At 37.9% G+C, this 16686-nt stretch overlaps 1 protein-coding gene and 1 long non-coding RNA gene across 3 annotated transcripts in view; both read right to left on the bottom strand.

The window, feature by feature from the left end:
- Nucleotides 1-16686, bottom strand: part of FBXO11 (F-box protein 11) — a 71799-nt gene that overhangs the window by 40154 nt on the left and 14959 nt on the right. The gene's annotated exons all lie outside the window — the stretch shown is intronic.
- LOC146439115 (uncharacterized) lies at nt 3704-8831 on the bottom strand. The gene is made up of 2 exons (XR_014850680.1): nt 4426-8831; nt 3704-4364 (listed from the first exon to the last, which is right to left on the bottom strand). It is a non-coding gene; the product is annotated as an uncharacterized LOC146439115 (long non-coding RNA).

Genomic DNA, 16686 nt, shown 5'->3' with positions numbered 1-16686 from the left:
GTATAGTAAGATAAAATAATTTCAAATAGAATCATGTTTACTGAACTTTGTGACACTGACAGGTCAAAACCTAAATTTCAATTAAGAATCATCTCATCTGATAGGTCAAAATGACTCATGAACCCGTACTGTAACACCATAAGCTTTAAGACCCACAAAAGACCAATAAGGACAAATACTTCCAGGAAGAGAAGAAGAAGAAAATAAATCTGCCATTCTGGCAACTGCTGTCAAGACTGCTTTGTATTTCCACAGATGCTGTGGAAGTGTGTACATTAAAATAAAGAAAAAATAAAATTACACAATTGACTTCTTTTATTTCATGAAAACATTTTAGGTTACAGAGAAGTGACAAAGCATTGTCAAGAGCTATTTATAAAAAAAAAAGTATACACACTGAGGTCACTTCTAGAGAAAATTTATAATGTACACATCTTTTGGAAAAGATGTTGTGGGTGTGGTTTCATTTTTACATGTGTTCAGATAATATTTCCAGAAGTATAAATATAATAGACAACTGTAAGGTTGATATATTCTTTAAAATAAAAATGTAAAAGGGAAAAGCTTTACATGCCTGCAACAGACTCATCAGTAAAAAAGAAAAAAGGGGAGGCAAGGGAGTTGCCAAGGGAGGCAACTCATATACTAATCTAGGTTTTAATCACGTAAGTTTTTACACTGCAACATCACATTTTTGTGCTGGTTTTCTGTACCTTCCCCAAATGTGGCAGGAGGAACAAAACAAACACCATATTGAAATTGGTCCTGCAGGCTGGGGGAAAAGAGTGGTGAGAAATATAACCAACCAGTTTTAAGACAGAAATATCTGTATCAAACTAGGAGTAGATCTTAGAAGAGCAGCTCTGAAAAATAAAGTTAATCCATACTAAACCTACTTCAATGAAGCCATGATTCATCTTGCCTATCAAACAAATTTTAATAGTAACAAGAGTTCATTACAGAGTGTTTTAAGTAGAACCAGTACAACTTCAGTATGAAATAATAAACTATTAAAACAAAAAAATCCCAACACTGTCCATCTTCATAACTAGAGGAAAACACGAGTAAAGCAACTAAAATGTTAACTGATATAGCTCACTTGCTCTGGATAGAGTAAATCTTGCCGTAAATCTGGCAGAATACAGATAAGGCATCCTTCCAGCCTGTGAGATGACAGCCCCAGCTACTTGGTTGGATCCACTTCTGGATTAGCTCAAAATTGCAACAGAGAAGAAAGGATGACACAAGTTCAAGGGAGAGGAAGGTATCCGTCTCCCTTGTTAGACAGACCTAACAATGAATGCCAATTCATTACAGAACAGAAATACAAGGCAGTTCTGTGTTTGCCTTTACAGTAACATCTCTGCAACAAACTGCCGGCCCAAAAACCAAGCAGAACACACCCACCCACCATTTTTCTTTCAGGAGCAAGTCTGGGAGTGAGCTGTAAAATAAATGCACATATCAGTAGTGTGACTGACACTCATCCTGCGTCCTTGAAAACATTCCTAACAAGTGGCTGACACTTGAAAGCAGATACAGTACCAAAACGTGAAAGATGCTGAATACAGAAATTCCACATTTTACTCTGCATCTCAGAGCAAAGGTTTCTCACACCAGTAGAGGCTTTCCCGTTGATTCCAGGCAGAATTTAAGGGTTAGTTTAAATTCTGCATGGCTTAAGGTTGCTCTTAAAAGAAAATGGTCTCCGTTTCAAGAGCTATCTGAGGACCTCTCTGAAAAGAAAGAAAAACACTAGCTAGGAATACCACCACAACCAAAAAAGCAAGTACAACCCAAGAAAACCCTGCCCAAAGCAAACAAAACCCCTACAAAACTGAGAAAGATGACATGCAAAGTTCACTGAGCTAAGATTCAACATGTCTTCAAGGCAGGAGCATTGTGGTGGTCCTTTACAGTCAAGTTCCACTTCACTACAGTGGACTTGGGGAAAAAAAAATGTCTGTAAGAAACATGAGGCATGTACGTAACTACTGCATTTTATGTTTAATGTTAAAAATGTATTAAGAAGTAGCTGCAAACTCATTTGCTGCTAACCTAAGATTTTAATAAATATGGTGATATATTTTAAATATTATGGAAAGAAATCCAGCAGTATTTTTCAAGCACTATCCAGAGCAGCTCAGCTCACAGTACAATAAAATCTAAATGCTGCCATTTTTATAAGGTTTTGATGGCACTGGTCAAAAAGGATTAACCTCTGATGGAGACAAAGCTGTGTGGAACTGGTAGAGACCCTTCAAGAAAAAGATTCCAAGCCAGAACTGCTACTCAGAGTAGCAGAGTTTGGAAAGGGGACAGACCTAACATTAAAAATGTATGCTTTCTTAAAGCCTACAGAAAGATCAGACTTCCTGAATGCCATATGGAATAAAGAGATTCTGCCTTCTGGGAAGCAACAACCAGACACAATAACCATTACTGACTACTAGAATATTTTAAATACACATACAATTTCTTACTGACAATAAACCAAAGATATATAACAATATGCAAGCACACTGTAACTTGTAACAGTTTATCTGATAAACAAAAATTATGTGGAATACCTTGAAATTTTCCCATATGAAAGTTATTTCTTTTATGCTTAGTCACAGTGTTTTATAAAGCAAAATTTAAAACACACACACACACACACACACACCACATCACCGCCCACCCCAAGAATCCAATAGCACCTTTTCTGCATTTCCATATTAAGCTTTTAAACACCAATACCCAAATAAGACATCTTATTACTCTCTCTGGAAATAGGTCATGCAGTCATGATGGCCTAAAAAGAATAAGAATAGATCAGACGCTCACACTCTATCTGTATTTATCCAGTAGCTCATGTCAATTTTACAACATATTTAAAAGTATTTTCTACAAGAAGAAAAGCAACTACTTCTACCTACACAGAGTTTCTTGAAGCTGAGATTATTTTTTAGTGTTATTCTTACATAAAAGTTATTTTCCATGAGATCCTAAGAATCAGACCTTTTCTCCTGCTCAGCACATTGTGAAGCTCACTACAACAATCTTCACACAGGTCAGTCAAACCAGACAGAGAGGAAACATTTCCTCAAAGGTCTGCTAGGTCAGCTGGCACCCCCAAAATGCTGCATAGGACAACATGGCTTACACAGCAAGGCAAAAACTTCAGTTCTTAGAGCTGGCACAAAACAGTCTAAGAGAAAAGGAGACAACTGGGAAAGATAAACTGGCTTCAAGCCCAAAACTTGTCCTCATCTATATTTCTTAAAAAATTATCAGTCACAAACAACTATTCACATCTTTACACTTCATTCTCTGGGGAGCTCAGAGTCCAAAACCACCTAGCACAAAAAACATGTGTGAATGCTAGTTGACAAACCCTCCAGGTACTATGAAGAATATTTTCCTTTTCAGAACCCAGGAGCAAAGATAACTAGGATTTGAAGAAAAATTCTGGTTTCTTTCCACAACCATGCCCCCAAAAGAGACATTTAACATCAGGTTAAAGACTGAATTTCTAAGAAAAATCATTAACATGCACATTTTTATTAGACACACAGAATAATTGTACAAGTACCTGCATACTTGAGCTATTTGTTAAATACCTCATTTTAGGAAGGGAAGGAAAAGATCTTTAACTTAAAACAAGCAGCTCTAATGATCAGCACTAGCATGTAGAACTGATAAACTAGAATTAGAAAACAGATTTTTTTCTTTAGTTTTTTTTTTTTTTAATTACACTGTTTTCCCAAACTGAAGATAGCTGTATTATAGCTGTAACATTTAGCAAAGTAATCAACAACTCTCCAGGTGGCTGCTGTGGAATTATTATGGGAACTTCCCTCCCTGCTTAACAGGCAGCTTGACTTCTGCTCTCACAAGCTTCCATTGAGAAGGGACAAGGAACCCTTTTTAGGTGCATTCCTCATTAAGAAAGCAATACTTTTAAATCTGTGGCCTTGCTGCATGGTTCCTTGATGCTACAGTGAAAAAGCTGACCTAGTAGATTTTAAGGTTCAGAAATGCAGTGTTAAGAGCCTTTCATTGTTACATTTCTGAATGACACTAAATAAAATGGACTATTACTACAAACTGATTTTTTTTTTTTTTTGCTATTCTGACTACTTACTGAAGATTCCAACTAGGACCCAATTAAAATTTCTACCTGGCCATATCGCTTCCTTTGTTAGGGCAGTCAAATTACCAGTCTCAAAGGTAATTTTCCCTGTCTGGCTGAAATACAGCAACTTTTATCTCATTAGAAGAGCACAGCCAGTGAGAATAATAAAAACACACTGCAATGGGTTCAAATATAGCCACTTTATCCTGACCAGAAAGATGTTTCTGACCAATCCCCATTCTTTCAACTTCAGGCAGTACTTCAAGGTGCCTGAAGAAAGAGGTGAGAATGCAATGCTGTGACCACACCCCTGGGGCCTACAGGAAGTTCCAAAATCTGACTTTACCAGGAAGTAAGGAGTCTCTCAGACAGGAGGGAATTATAGATCGTCCAATAGCACCACCGAAGTCACTAGAACACAGAGGAATTGTGGAACCAGTCCCTGGAACTTGAAAAGAAAAAAGAGGCAAACACACCCCCCACCAAAACAGGCAGAAAACCAAAAAAATGAACCATCAAAAAAAAAAAGTATTAATAAACCCAGAGAAGTCACTTCCATGAACAATTATGTCAGTCAAACGACTGGACATTAAGAGAATGAAAACCGGCCTCCAAAACTCAAGGGAAAAATGTTTTAACTAGCATATGTAAAATAAAAGATATATTTATTTGTGAGGATAGATTATTTCTAATAAGCAGAGAGTAGCTGAACTATGAAGCAAAATCTTACCTTCTTTAATTAGACTAAGTCAGGATATTCTTGATACCATTAACTCCATAAAAATAATTAAAAGTTTGTAATTTCCTCTTTGTATTAACTTCCGGCAGAAATTATTTTCAGCCTCACCTCCTTTAGCACTGCTGGAACTGAAGAAGGAACATGACACTATTAATTTTTTCTCTAGTTGAGTTTCTGATATCTTTGAAAAAATTTGGGGCAAACCCACAGTACAGGAATGAGTAAATGCAATGAGAATGCAGAGATTTCACTTAACGCACCCACAATTTACACTTCAGATTTTCTACAGTCCATAACTGATCCATTTGCAGAGATTTTCTGTGATCCATGGGAAACCAAGAGAAACATGGCTCCCCTTGAAAGAGCAGGACAATTTAAGTGTAATACAGCAATCCACAAGTCTCATTATGAATTAAGAGTATTGCAACTATTCAAGCATAACCCCTGTAAAACAGCATCTCAGGGCACAATCATTTCACCCAATTTTCAGGAAATGAAAGCCTCCCACGGATTTCACTGTCATAAGCCACATCTGCAGAATACTGTTGTAACACAGGCAGAAAAAAATAAGTATCTCCTGCTACTAAGAGTAGTAGCAGATTTGGAGATACTTGCCATGCAAAACCATCTGCCTTCTGTGGACTCTCTATCAGACATGACTGACATCTATCAATACATTGGCCCAGCTGAAACCTCATTAAGTCAAAGAGCAGTTCTGATCAACCTTAGGAAATTCCTGGTTTAGTGTTTCAGAATTAAGAGCTTCTGGAATGCCTATCCTGACAAGGAAAGGCAGTCATGGAACTGTCTTGCAGTGGCAAAAAAGCTAAGGAAAAAAAGAGGCAACCAAGATGAAAGGCCAGACGGTTCTCTTTGTGTGCTGGGTTCAAAGGGGGTACAGTCAGTATTATTTCCTCCAAAAAAGATGCAAGAGGAAGAAAACTACCTTAATGGTACTTTATAGCTTACTGGGTTTGGCTGTCATTCTTCCCTACTGTACCAAGCAAAGTTTCCAAGCTGACCATTACTCTATGAAGAAGCAGCAAAACAACAAATGGTCCAGAGAAAAAAAAAAGGACCTTGTAACTTGGACAGATAGCTGGAAGGAAAACACACTTTGTGCTAATACTCCTCACAAGTTTGGACGTTCAAGGGCTTGTTTCTAGAAAAAAGACAACTGTGCAAACTGCAGAAGGAAAAAAATATTAATTCTTCTATCTTTTTTGACTATTTCCCCTTACTATTACAATGATGTTAAGTATGCTGCTTTCTCCTCCTGCCCTGTACTACGATCAATTCTACACAACTTCAAATGTTACAGCTGCAATGAAAAAAAACCAAACAAAACCCAAAGAAACTCCAACACACATCTCCCAAAGAAACTATGAAACACCACTACAAGAACTCAACTAGCAACAGTATATGGAAAACTTTTTTCCTCTCCAGTCATATTTAATTTTTAATTATTAGTTCCTCCCAAATTATTGTTCCGTTCTTCACCAGAGACCCCCCCATTATATTATATGGTTATTTTTGAACTTCTAAGCAAGGCTATTTAATGAAAATTATATATATGTGTGTTACTATGCCAGAAACATGCACACATAAAAAAAAGAAAGAAAGCATTTATCCTTGAATTAGTCAAAAATATATTGTATCTAAGGTATGTTGTAGTCAGGCTGAATTTTCCAAGCCTAACTGCAGCATGGTTTGCATGCAGAGTCAGACTTATCTGATCCTTACTTTGAAACTTTTCAGCAACTGTTCCTATTATTCTGTTCCTTAAATTACCAACTCCAAGGTGCCTGTCAAGAGCAGGAAGGCACGGCTCTGTTTAGCTTCAGGGAAATAACTGAGAAAACAATGTGTGGAGCCACAGCAAATGCCAAGCATCATCGGGGTGCAGGAGGGCCATATTTATTTGCCAGCATATATGTTATTAAGACGGGTTAGAAATCTGTCATCAAACTATAAAACACCACTGCAGTAGTCAACATCTGATTCAAAACTAGATTTGTTAAGAGCTACAGTAAAAATAAAAAACTGCTGACAACACCAAATACTGTAGGACTAAGGATCTACCTAAACCCCAGCTGCTTCAAGAGAAAGTAAATCCTACACAGAGAATGACTATCATTTTTCAAACCATCTACTCTGGGAGATAAAGAATAAATAGCTTTTCTACCAAGTTTAACAATATTAATACATTATTTAAATACAAATTGGAAGAACAGGATCATCTGTTTTCCACTGCCAACACATGTTGCAAAACAAACACGAGGAAGGCTGGAAAGAAGGTGTTGGTATTATATGTTCAAGGAAATTGCAGCACAGGGAGGACATTCTGTTCTTCCTTGCCTGTAGACTAAGGATCTCCTAAGCACCCCAATCCAGAAGTATGCTCTTGTATATCTGGGGGGGAGGGGAATATTAAATTACATCCTGATTTTATTAGAAAACCAAATAGCATGGTTTTGATTTACTAATCAAGTTTTTACCTTTGTTTTTGTTTCCTCTGCTTTTAAATAGAACTTTTTTTTTAAACCAAGTTTGTTTTTATAGATACACACTTCTTTTTTTTTAGACCTAAACACTGTGTGAATTCTGTATGTGTTAAGTTACCCAGACCATTCCACAGCACTGCATAACCAACCACCCCACAACTCAGCTCTTTTTAACTTTCCTGTTTCCAAATGCAAGGAAAACAGGCTGTCAGATGCTGACTGATGATGTATTTTTGCCATTAAAGGCAGTATCATGCATGAAATGCTGCATCAATGAACTTCTAAAAGCTTTCTTTAAGTAGCTATTAAATTTCCATTAGTATTTTCTATTAACACTGTCATTTCACATGGTGAGGAGCTGTTATATACATATGTACATAAATCCATGTGCATTCAAACTTCAGAAACATGTTTTTAATGCACAACAGAACTGATTTTAACGCAGGAACTCTGCTTTTGATAAAACCAGAGACTAAAACACCAGCAACCGCAACTGTCAAGGTGTGTGGGTGGTGGTGGAGAGCAAAAATCTGTGTGTTTGGCTGTTAATTATGTCTTTTGGTAACTAATTACACTAATTGCAGATACATTTTTCCTGATAAATTCTGTAGTTAAATGTAATGGCTGCATAATTTTAAAAGTTTCCAGAATGAGACGTTTTTTGCAGTGAACACTCAGTTTAATACTGTAGATGATGCCCTGTATCTGAGGAACTATTTTCAACTACTGACAATTTCATTTAAAAATAAATCTAGCTTCTTTTCTCAGCATCTCTCAACTGTTTTTCTTATAGTCCCAACTTGGCTAAAGCTCTGTCACACTAAACAATATGGAAATGCCCATCTTAAAGAACAAAAAAAAGAGGGCCTTAGATTCCTCCCTGCCAAATGAAGTAGATGCTTATTGTTTCCATTTCAAATTTATTCTTAGCAAAATCAAGAGCCTATAAAGTTTAAGCAGGCAGAGTAAGCTTGGTTATGTGAGAGCAAGCATAAGTCACAAAATAGAAAGAAAACACTAATTTTTATTTTTGTCTGAATTGTCCAGAAATATTGAAAGTTTTCAACAGAGTTGTTTTTCTTCCTCCACTGCCTTTTATGTCTAGTATTTCTGTATACCTACAGCAAAATCCTGACCTTTTCATTTTTTAAATGGGTCCTCCTCCTCATGCACCTGCTCTCATTTTTAGTTTCCCAAGTTCTGGACATTCCCTCATTTTAAGACCAGACAGAGAGGGGTTCTTGCCATTTACTCTGTATCCATTCTGAAGGTCTGAGCCACCACACTTTGTACAAATTTGTTATGCCTCAGTATGGCAAATTTCTATTCAAAAAAAGTATTTTTAAATCATGTGCATTAATTGCAAAAGCTGTTTGAACATATGCAGCAAAAAGCATAATAGGGAAACAGTATGGTTGAAGATGAGTCCAATAACACAGCCCCTTCCATCCAGACTCTCAAAGCCCTTCACTGCACACAGTAATCCTATGTTGTGAGCTATTAAAAGACAGACTGAAACAGCCATCAAAAAAATAAACCCAATGCTAAAAGGCCACAAGAACCTAAGGAGGGTTTAAGAGGAAGAAGTGTTCTTTTCTCATTATGCCTAACAAATCAATGATAATCTAGAAGGTGCACATCAAGATGGTCAGTTTTCTCCTTCCATGTCTGCACAGTTCCATCGTTATCCATTGGCCTCAAATATTTTCTCTCAGATATCTACACAAAACAATGTATTTACAGACCAGGACACTTTGGAGAGTCAGTGGACACAACACATGCAGAAAAAAGGGGAATGAGTAAACTCCTTTCCTGGTTATTTTACCTACATGTCCTGGTTTTCTTTCCAAAGCAAGATTTAAAAAACCTGAAAGACTGATTAAAAAGATGTCAAGAAAGCTGCCCCATGGTGAGGCTCCCCTTCATCCCATGACTTGCACTGTCTACACCCTCTACCCTTACATTCCCAACAAGCCTGTACAGTTTGATCCTGTCCCTTTCAGTAATTTTTAGTGTTGATAGAAAGTTAACTATGTACAAAATAGAAATGTAGCTCTGTGCATATGCACTGCTGTCAAGGCACTCTTCTGGAGACAAATTCAATATATACACAAAAACACATTGTGAGAGAAGAGTCACAGCTGTACAAACCTGAAACAGCTCTGAGCACACTGATCCACCAGCAGTGATAAACACCTCTCCTTTAGCCAAACTAATTTTACTTAGTGCATCAACAAGCTAAGCCAGTTAAAACACCTTGGTTGAAGAGAGCTGCCATTTCATAGTACTAATTTATTGTGGTTTTTAGGCCATCTGACTATATCCTTAAAAGGCTGCAGGAATAGAGTATTAACATTAAGAAGGAGCATCATATTACAAACAAGACAGATGGCCAACAAACCTTCAGATAAGTTCTGTATGACAAATAATCTTATAGATAATTATCTCTTCTGCAGGACAACTGCTCAAATATTTAAACCAAAACCAAAGACTTCTTTGGCCCAAAGCACTGCAGAAGTTCAGTGAGCTTACAGCTGTACACAAATAAGGTGAGAAAACATCTAAGCACTAGAAGGACATTAGAAAAGAATTTCCATAAGGAGACATTTTTTTACTGTGAGGGGGACTGAGCACCAGCACAGGTTGCCTGGAGTTTGTGGAGTCTCCAGACTATGTGAGCTCTTTCCAAGATGACCATGGCTTTGCTGATACAGTACAGGCAGAAGGCACCAGAGAACAATTCAACTGCTGTTTCACTCTTGCATTCTCAGCAGGTAAAAGCTCTCCCACTCCTACTCAACAAACCAAGATGTGAAGTATTTACCCTACAGATTTCCTATTACAAGGCCTCACCACTGGCCTTCACTGAAGCTCCAACACGACTGCTTTGCTATAAAACCTGTGTTTGCAGTACATGAGCATCTCAAAAACCTCAGTCCATTTTAACTCTGCTGAGTACTCCACAGCTCTAAAAATCCCAGACACCATGATATTGGACAGGAAGACAGACATTTTCAACCATACAGGTGTAAAAATACACTGCTACAGTAACGTGGATATTTTCTACACTGGGATTTTTATGTTAAATTGTCAAATAATCTGTATCAAAATATATTTTGTCAGCAAAAATCTGCTGTGAAGAATTACTATTTTAGGTTAAGTCAAAGCATCCTCAGCAGAGCAATTTAAAGATCTGAAGTACTAATATATAACCTGTTAAAGTTATAGAAACTCCCTCCTTCTCTTAGATTTCTATGATATATACATGGCATCATTCCTTCCCAACTGTCAGACTCAGTTTCATTTCATCATCTTTCTAGTCCAGAGGTTTTAGAGGAGAAAAACACCACTACTGTGCATTTTGACGAAGACTTAGGCTGTAAAACATCCTAGGGCCCTTCTATACACTTGACCAGGCAAGTGGAACATCTCCAAGTCTTCATCTGTTTGTTTTTAAATAAACAGTCTTCGTAAGGGAGAGCAACTGATAAGGTATTGGTAACAAAAAACCGTTTTAGAGTAGCAGCAACGTTTTTACAAAATTGCATGCTCGTAAGTAACTGATAGAATCATACTTCCTTTTCAGTTTCTTTAATTATATCTACAGAAAAAAAATCCAAAGAGGTCAATCTCAAAGGCAATTTGCAGAAATTTTGAACAGGAGGACTCAAGCTGCTTCTCTCCTCACCTTTCCACATTAAAGACCAAAAGGTAATGAGGTATTTATGTTCACTTGGAAGACCAGCATAAAGAAGTAAACAAACTGCTGCCTGGCTGCATGATCTTGTTTACACTGCTCAAACGTGGTTATAACAGAAATAAAAGCACTGATTACAGAGCCACAGGAGAAGATTTATCCCTTACTGCTAGAGCTGAGAAAGAAGGGAAAACAAACTTCAAGACTTCCATCAGACTTTTTAAGAGAATTAAGATTTCAGAATCTGCACTGCTAGGGTGGTGGCAGAGCAGGGGTAACCATCTGTGTTCAGAAGTGAAGCTCTCCCAGGCACAGTGACCTGAGCAGAGGCCATGGTCCTGCCAGGCAGGTACCCTTGGGCTGTGCCTGGTGAGCTCTCCCATGGCTGAGAAAGCTCAGAAAGAACTCCAAGGTAACTGAACCAAGATTCACTTCTTTCCCATTCTTCCTATCCCATTTCACACTCTTCCAGTCATTTCTGTTTGTGCCACGATGAATTACATGCAAGTACCACCTACTTAAGGGTGATCTTCAAAATAGTATCTACCCCCACACACACCCCATATCTTTCATCTGGAATGAAGTAATACTTATGCTATCACTGTACACCACCTTTGCACAAATCTGTGAATATCCTCCTGGTACAGAAAGAGATAAACCATTTTTTCTTCATATTATTAAGTTCTCAGCATTTATGAAAATAAAATTAAAAAATAAAGTCAAGAAGTGCTACTGTGCCAATTCATGGTTTCAAGGACATTTGGAACCGTAAATTGAAGTATGCTGGAACACATGCTGGCTGAACACACTGAAAAACTCACCTGCTAGACAAGATTGCACCAGCTAGAAAGTCAGAGTAATAATATATTCTACCTCCTACACCTTCACTCTAAATTACAGTCAATTTGCTAAAAGCAAAGCCACACACAATCACTCTCCCTTACAAAGTATATTCTCAAACTAATGAATCTACAGGCTGCACTAGGATGGTTATATAACATCAGCAAATTGAATTTATTTTCCAGGCTCTATTTTCTGTCAGTCTTTGTAATCATCACCTCAGTTTCAGTTTCCTTCATCAAGTCATTCTGTCAGAGTTTCACCTGTTCTGAATTTACCAATCTGACACACCTGTAAACTACTCAATTGTTCCACTGTTTTTAACGGGCAGTAGCACGTGGTGACGCAGCCAAGTCAGTCACTTCAAACACTGACAGCATGGGGGAAAAACCCAGACTTACCCTGGAGAGCTCAAGGACACAGTTGCAAGCAAGAGTAGAAAAGGAGAAAGTAAGACAACAAAGAGGCACAGCGAGTTTGTTTTCACACAGGCTTAGACTGGTGTGTTGACTGTGCAGTGTTTTGGCGTTACGTGAACAACATTCACATCTCTGTCCCTGCTGGTTTGCTTACAGCCATTCCTTCTCCTAACTGATAATCTGGGATGAGATGATGGCACATTGTTCAAGAACTCTGCACTCAAAAACTTGCTTGAAGCTCCTGGAGCCAAACCAGAACTGGCTGCTGCCATCTTGGCACACTCCACGCGATTCATGAGTTAAAGAATTAACATCTTTCAAAAGTAGGCGGGGAGAATTTAAAAGACATTGCTGCTTATATTCTTTCACCTGCTGCTTCTTTCAGACATCACTACTGTAAAGCAAGGGTAGAATAAGTATTTTCTATGAACTCATTTGAATTTAAATACTACTACAAATTGCTGGTGAAAATAAAGGAGGATGTAGTGAACCATCGTTTCCAATGTTTGATCTAAATTGCTTTACCTTGTGTTAACACTTAGGAGGTCAATTCAGTACCAAGAGTCCTTAATTTTATTAACTGCACTTATCCCACATTTTTCTTCACTGAACTTGACAACTATACAGTCACACTTGTTACCATGCAACTGAAATTTTCATAGAGTGGCCACCTTCTCCCCCAACCCAAAGCTACCAAAACCATCTCACTGCCATACAACCACTCACGTGCATCTGAAACACCACCCCCAAAAGGGCTTTGGGCAGCAGTTAAACTTGGGAAGAAAACACACAGCCCATGGCTTCTATGCTCCCAGCTAAGGGCCGGGATTATTCTGTGGTTAGCACAGGCTTTTCCCATGAGAATCCTTTCTGTGTTTTATAAATAAAGATAAAGTTTGGATGTTATTAAAAACAGTGTCCCAAGATCTGGACGGTGCAGGCCTGGCCAATCAGGCCTAAGGGAAGGTTTCTGACTGACCAATCTGGGTGACTTTTGAAAACTCTATATATATAATGAAATCAAAACAATAAAGGGCATTCCTTCTTGCCACTGAGAACTGGTGCCTTCATTACTCTGCTAGCTGCTCAACAGCGACATTATTCAAACCCTGTGAACTCAAAAACTTGCAGCCAGCACAGCTAGAAGGCAAGCTACAGAGAAATACACCTTGAGGAACCCTGTCAACTGCACAGGAGCTGCTTGACAATATTTTTTTCCCTTAGATGTCAGAGCATATGCCACCACTGATGACTAACAAGTAAGGAACACAAAGAGATTTTGGTGCATCAGTCAAACCATGGCTGAAAACCTATGAAGCCTGACATCAAATCAGGCTGCTATCTTTGAAGTGTAGTACTTAACAGTCAGTGAATTATTTCATGGCAGTGCTGTGTGCATTTCTGATACTGCACAAGATGAGAAACAGGCCAGTGACTAACTATGATGGAATGAATCTTTACTTCTATTTGATAGACAATAGACAGTAGTAGCAGATGGATGCACTGCATTATCTACAGTGATATTCTGGGAATATTTTACGGTAGTTGGAATGTCCAGTTATAACCAGAAATCAACAAGTAAACAAAGCTGAGACATCACCATAGAGATTAACCTCCCCTAACAGACACCTCTCATTTGCCACATACAGAAAAATATTTCCAGAAAAATACATTTTAATTCATATCTCAGACTCTCAAAGGACTTACAGGAGGTCCTGTCTCTGGTGGAGGAAAAGTTCAAGACTCCTGTCACATAGAAGAGCTATGCATGTGTGCATACATATACTAGGTAATTCTAAACAAAGTAAGAACTAACCTTAAATACTTCGAAGAAGACTCAGAGCCACTTCAATCTGCTCCTGTCTTTTCACATTTCCTGCATAATTTAATGCTGCAGAACTGCAGTGCTTCAGGGAACACAACTCAATGCCAACAATTCAGCACCAATCTGGTACTAACCATCACTTCTAGAGACAAGAGGTTTTTATTGACTGTCTAGCATCTTTACCTTGAAGGGAGCCTCTCTGAAGTATCTACGTGTTCTTAGAGGAAAACCTTGCATGCAAAGCATCTGCAGACTGATGATCCTACCTTTCACACAGTCACTCCACACTCACCTTCTCGGCAGAGCAGTGCCTACTATTGGACAGTGAAACCACAGATGCAAACCCAGAACAACAAATCACAGCAAGTTTCAAACTCTACACATGCAGAATGTGTAAGACATTGTCCATTTGGAAGCACAAAAAGCTCCTCATTACACAACTACATTTATCTAGTCTGTCAGATTTGAAGAGCAAGCACAGACACAAGCAGATTCAGGATTCAGTATCACTAAAGACTCAAAAGAAAAGAATCCTTCATGAGCTGCTTTTAAATCACAAGCATTCAAAACATTTCTAGCAAATGAAATACATTTTGTGCACTCAACTTCAAGTGTGCCACACGGGTCACAAACACAGTTAAATCCAGCCTACTAAATAAATGGATGTTTTCCCCCACTGAACTAAAATATACAATACTTGTCAACTGTTAATTATACTGCATCAAGTACAGCATTCTTACATCTCTGTTCACAGTTCTTCTAGAGGCAAAACTGGGATATTCACCATGTTCTAATATGTATCAAAGATAGTTTACAAGTGCATTGAGCTTTGCCATGTTTCCCCTGTACTTTGGTTGAGCACACGGAGTATTAGTCATCTTTGTTATATTCATGCTCAACATAGCTACAAAATTGTCTTAAGATGTATTCTAAGAAACTGTCAGATTGAATTCTTGACATGTTTATTCTCAAACCATGGTTAATTTAAAAACAAACTGTTCATATTCTGTAGGTTGAACAAATAAACTTTTACAAAAAATGCTAGTATATTTATTGGAATAGTTTGTTCACGTATAATTTTATGACTATTTTATGCAGAATACATAGTATATGTATCATTCTTTAAAATATTGCATTATGTCTCACCATTCTGAAGTTAATCAAGAAGTCACCTCCAGCAGCCTTTACTCATTTTCCTCCATATGTACCAGTATCCATCCTACACCCAGGTGCTGTAAATATGGTGTTTTGGGTTTGCTTTCTGGGGTTTAGTTGCTAACTGAGGTTTTGTTCACATCTTTGAAAAAACAGTATTTTGGTAGGAACAACTGCTGCTTCCAAGAGCTTTTACCTTAATTGACATATGGGCAATCCATACTCCTCACAAAACAAGCACAGGCACTCTCTAGAAGGAACAGTCCACAGGCAACTCCAAGCTTTGCATACAGGCAAGAGACTGATGGCTCCTACAAGCAACATACACCTGTTACTTTTAATTAAACATATAGAGAAGCAAATCCTGCAGGACCAGATTGAGCCCTGGCAGAAGTACAATGTACAGCTATACTAGGTACTTTCTGATCAAGTGCACTGGTCAGATGCAGTTATCAGAATGAAAAAAAATTAAACATTTGTAACAGCCAAGACGGAGAGAGTAGAAGTCCTGTTTAGAGCTCAGACTAGATTTATTGCCAGGCAGTAAACTGCTGAATACACATAATTAAGCACACAAAACCAGTATTACCCTAACAAGACTTTAAGAGCAGCAGTTAAGTGAAAGACTAAAACCATCTTTCATTGCAGCAGTCTTCTATATTCCAACAGCTAGAACTATTTATGCTATACGTGGTGCCATCTATTAGTCAGAAAATGTCATCATTCCTGGGAACAAAGTGAAGAGCTATGAAATAACAGATTTTGAAAAGTTTGTTAATAACATTTCACACTTGAGAGCCAGTGCCTTCAAACTTAAGAAGCAAAATAAAAGAAGTCATGTGCATTTCAAAATCAAAACCCAGTCTGGCTACTTGAACTTGTATTTTAAGACAAAAGAAAACCCTCATAAAGGTATCTTGTGTTCTTTAGGAAATGGAGGTAAGTTTTCGCGTAATGAAAAGTAATCAATTGTGGCTGAAGACCTGAAAACTTTCAACTAGGCCAGCGCTGGGAAGAAAATCTTACAAAGTGAAAACTTCTAGAACAAACACAGCAATAAAACTGTCAATGGCACAAGTGCCAAAAACCTGGTTTGATGCCCTTAGTGGACAGATACAGAGCTGCACTCATCTTCAGTAAAGAGCAGTTTAAAGTTAATTTTCATCTTTTATAAAGCCAAACCTTCCTATAAACTACTTGCTCACTGTAAACACAGGACATTTCTGCTTTCCCAACAAAGAAGAGACTTGAGATAAAAAGGAGGGATGAAGTACCACCATCACATTCTTCCCCACTCAGTCACAAATTACACTGGAGACTGAAGGCACATATATGTTAAAACATAAGTAAAAAACCATTAAAAAAAAAATACCAATACCATGAGTCCCCC

Source organism: Lichenostomus cassidix, chromosome 3 (assembly GCF_008360975.1).
Source record: "Lichenostomus cassidix isolate B80296 chromosome 3, HeHo_3.0, whole genome shotgun sequence".
NCBI lineage: Eukaryota > Metazoa > Chordata > Aves > Passeriformes > Meliphagidae > Lichenostomus > Lichenostomus cassidix.
Note: the sequence above shows the minus strand (reverse complement) of the source record. Positions and strands in the feature narration are given on the sequence as shown.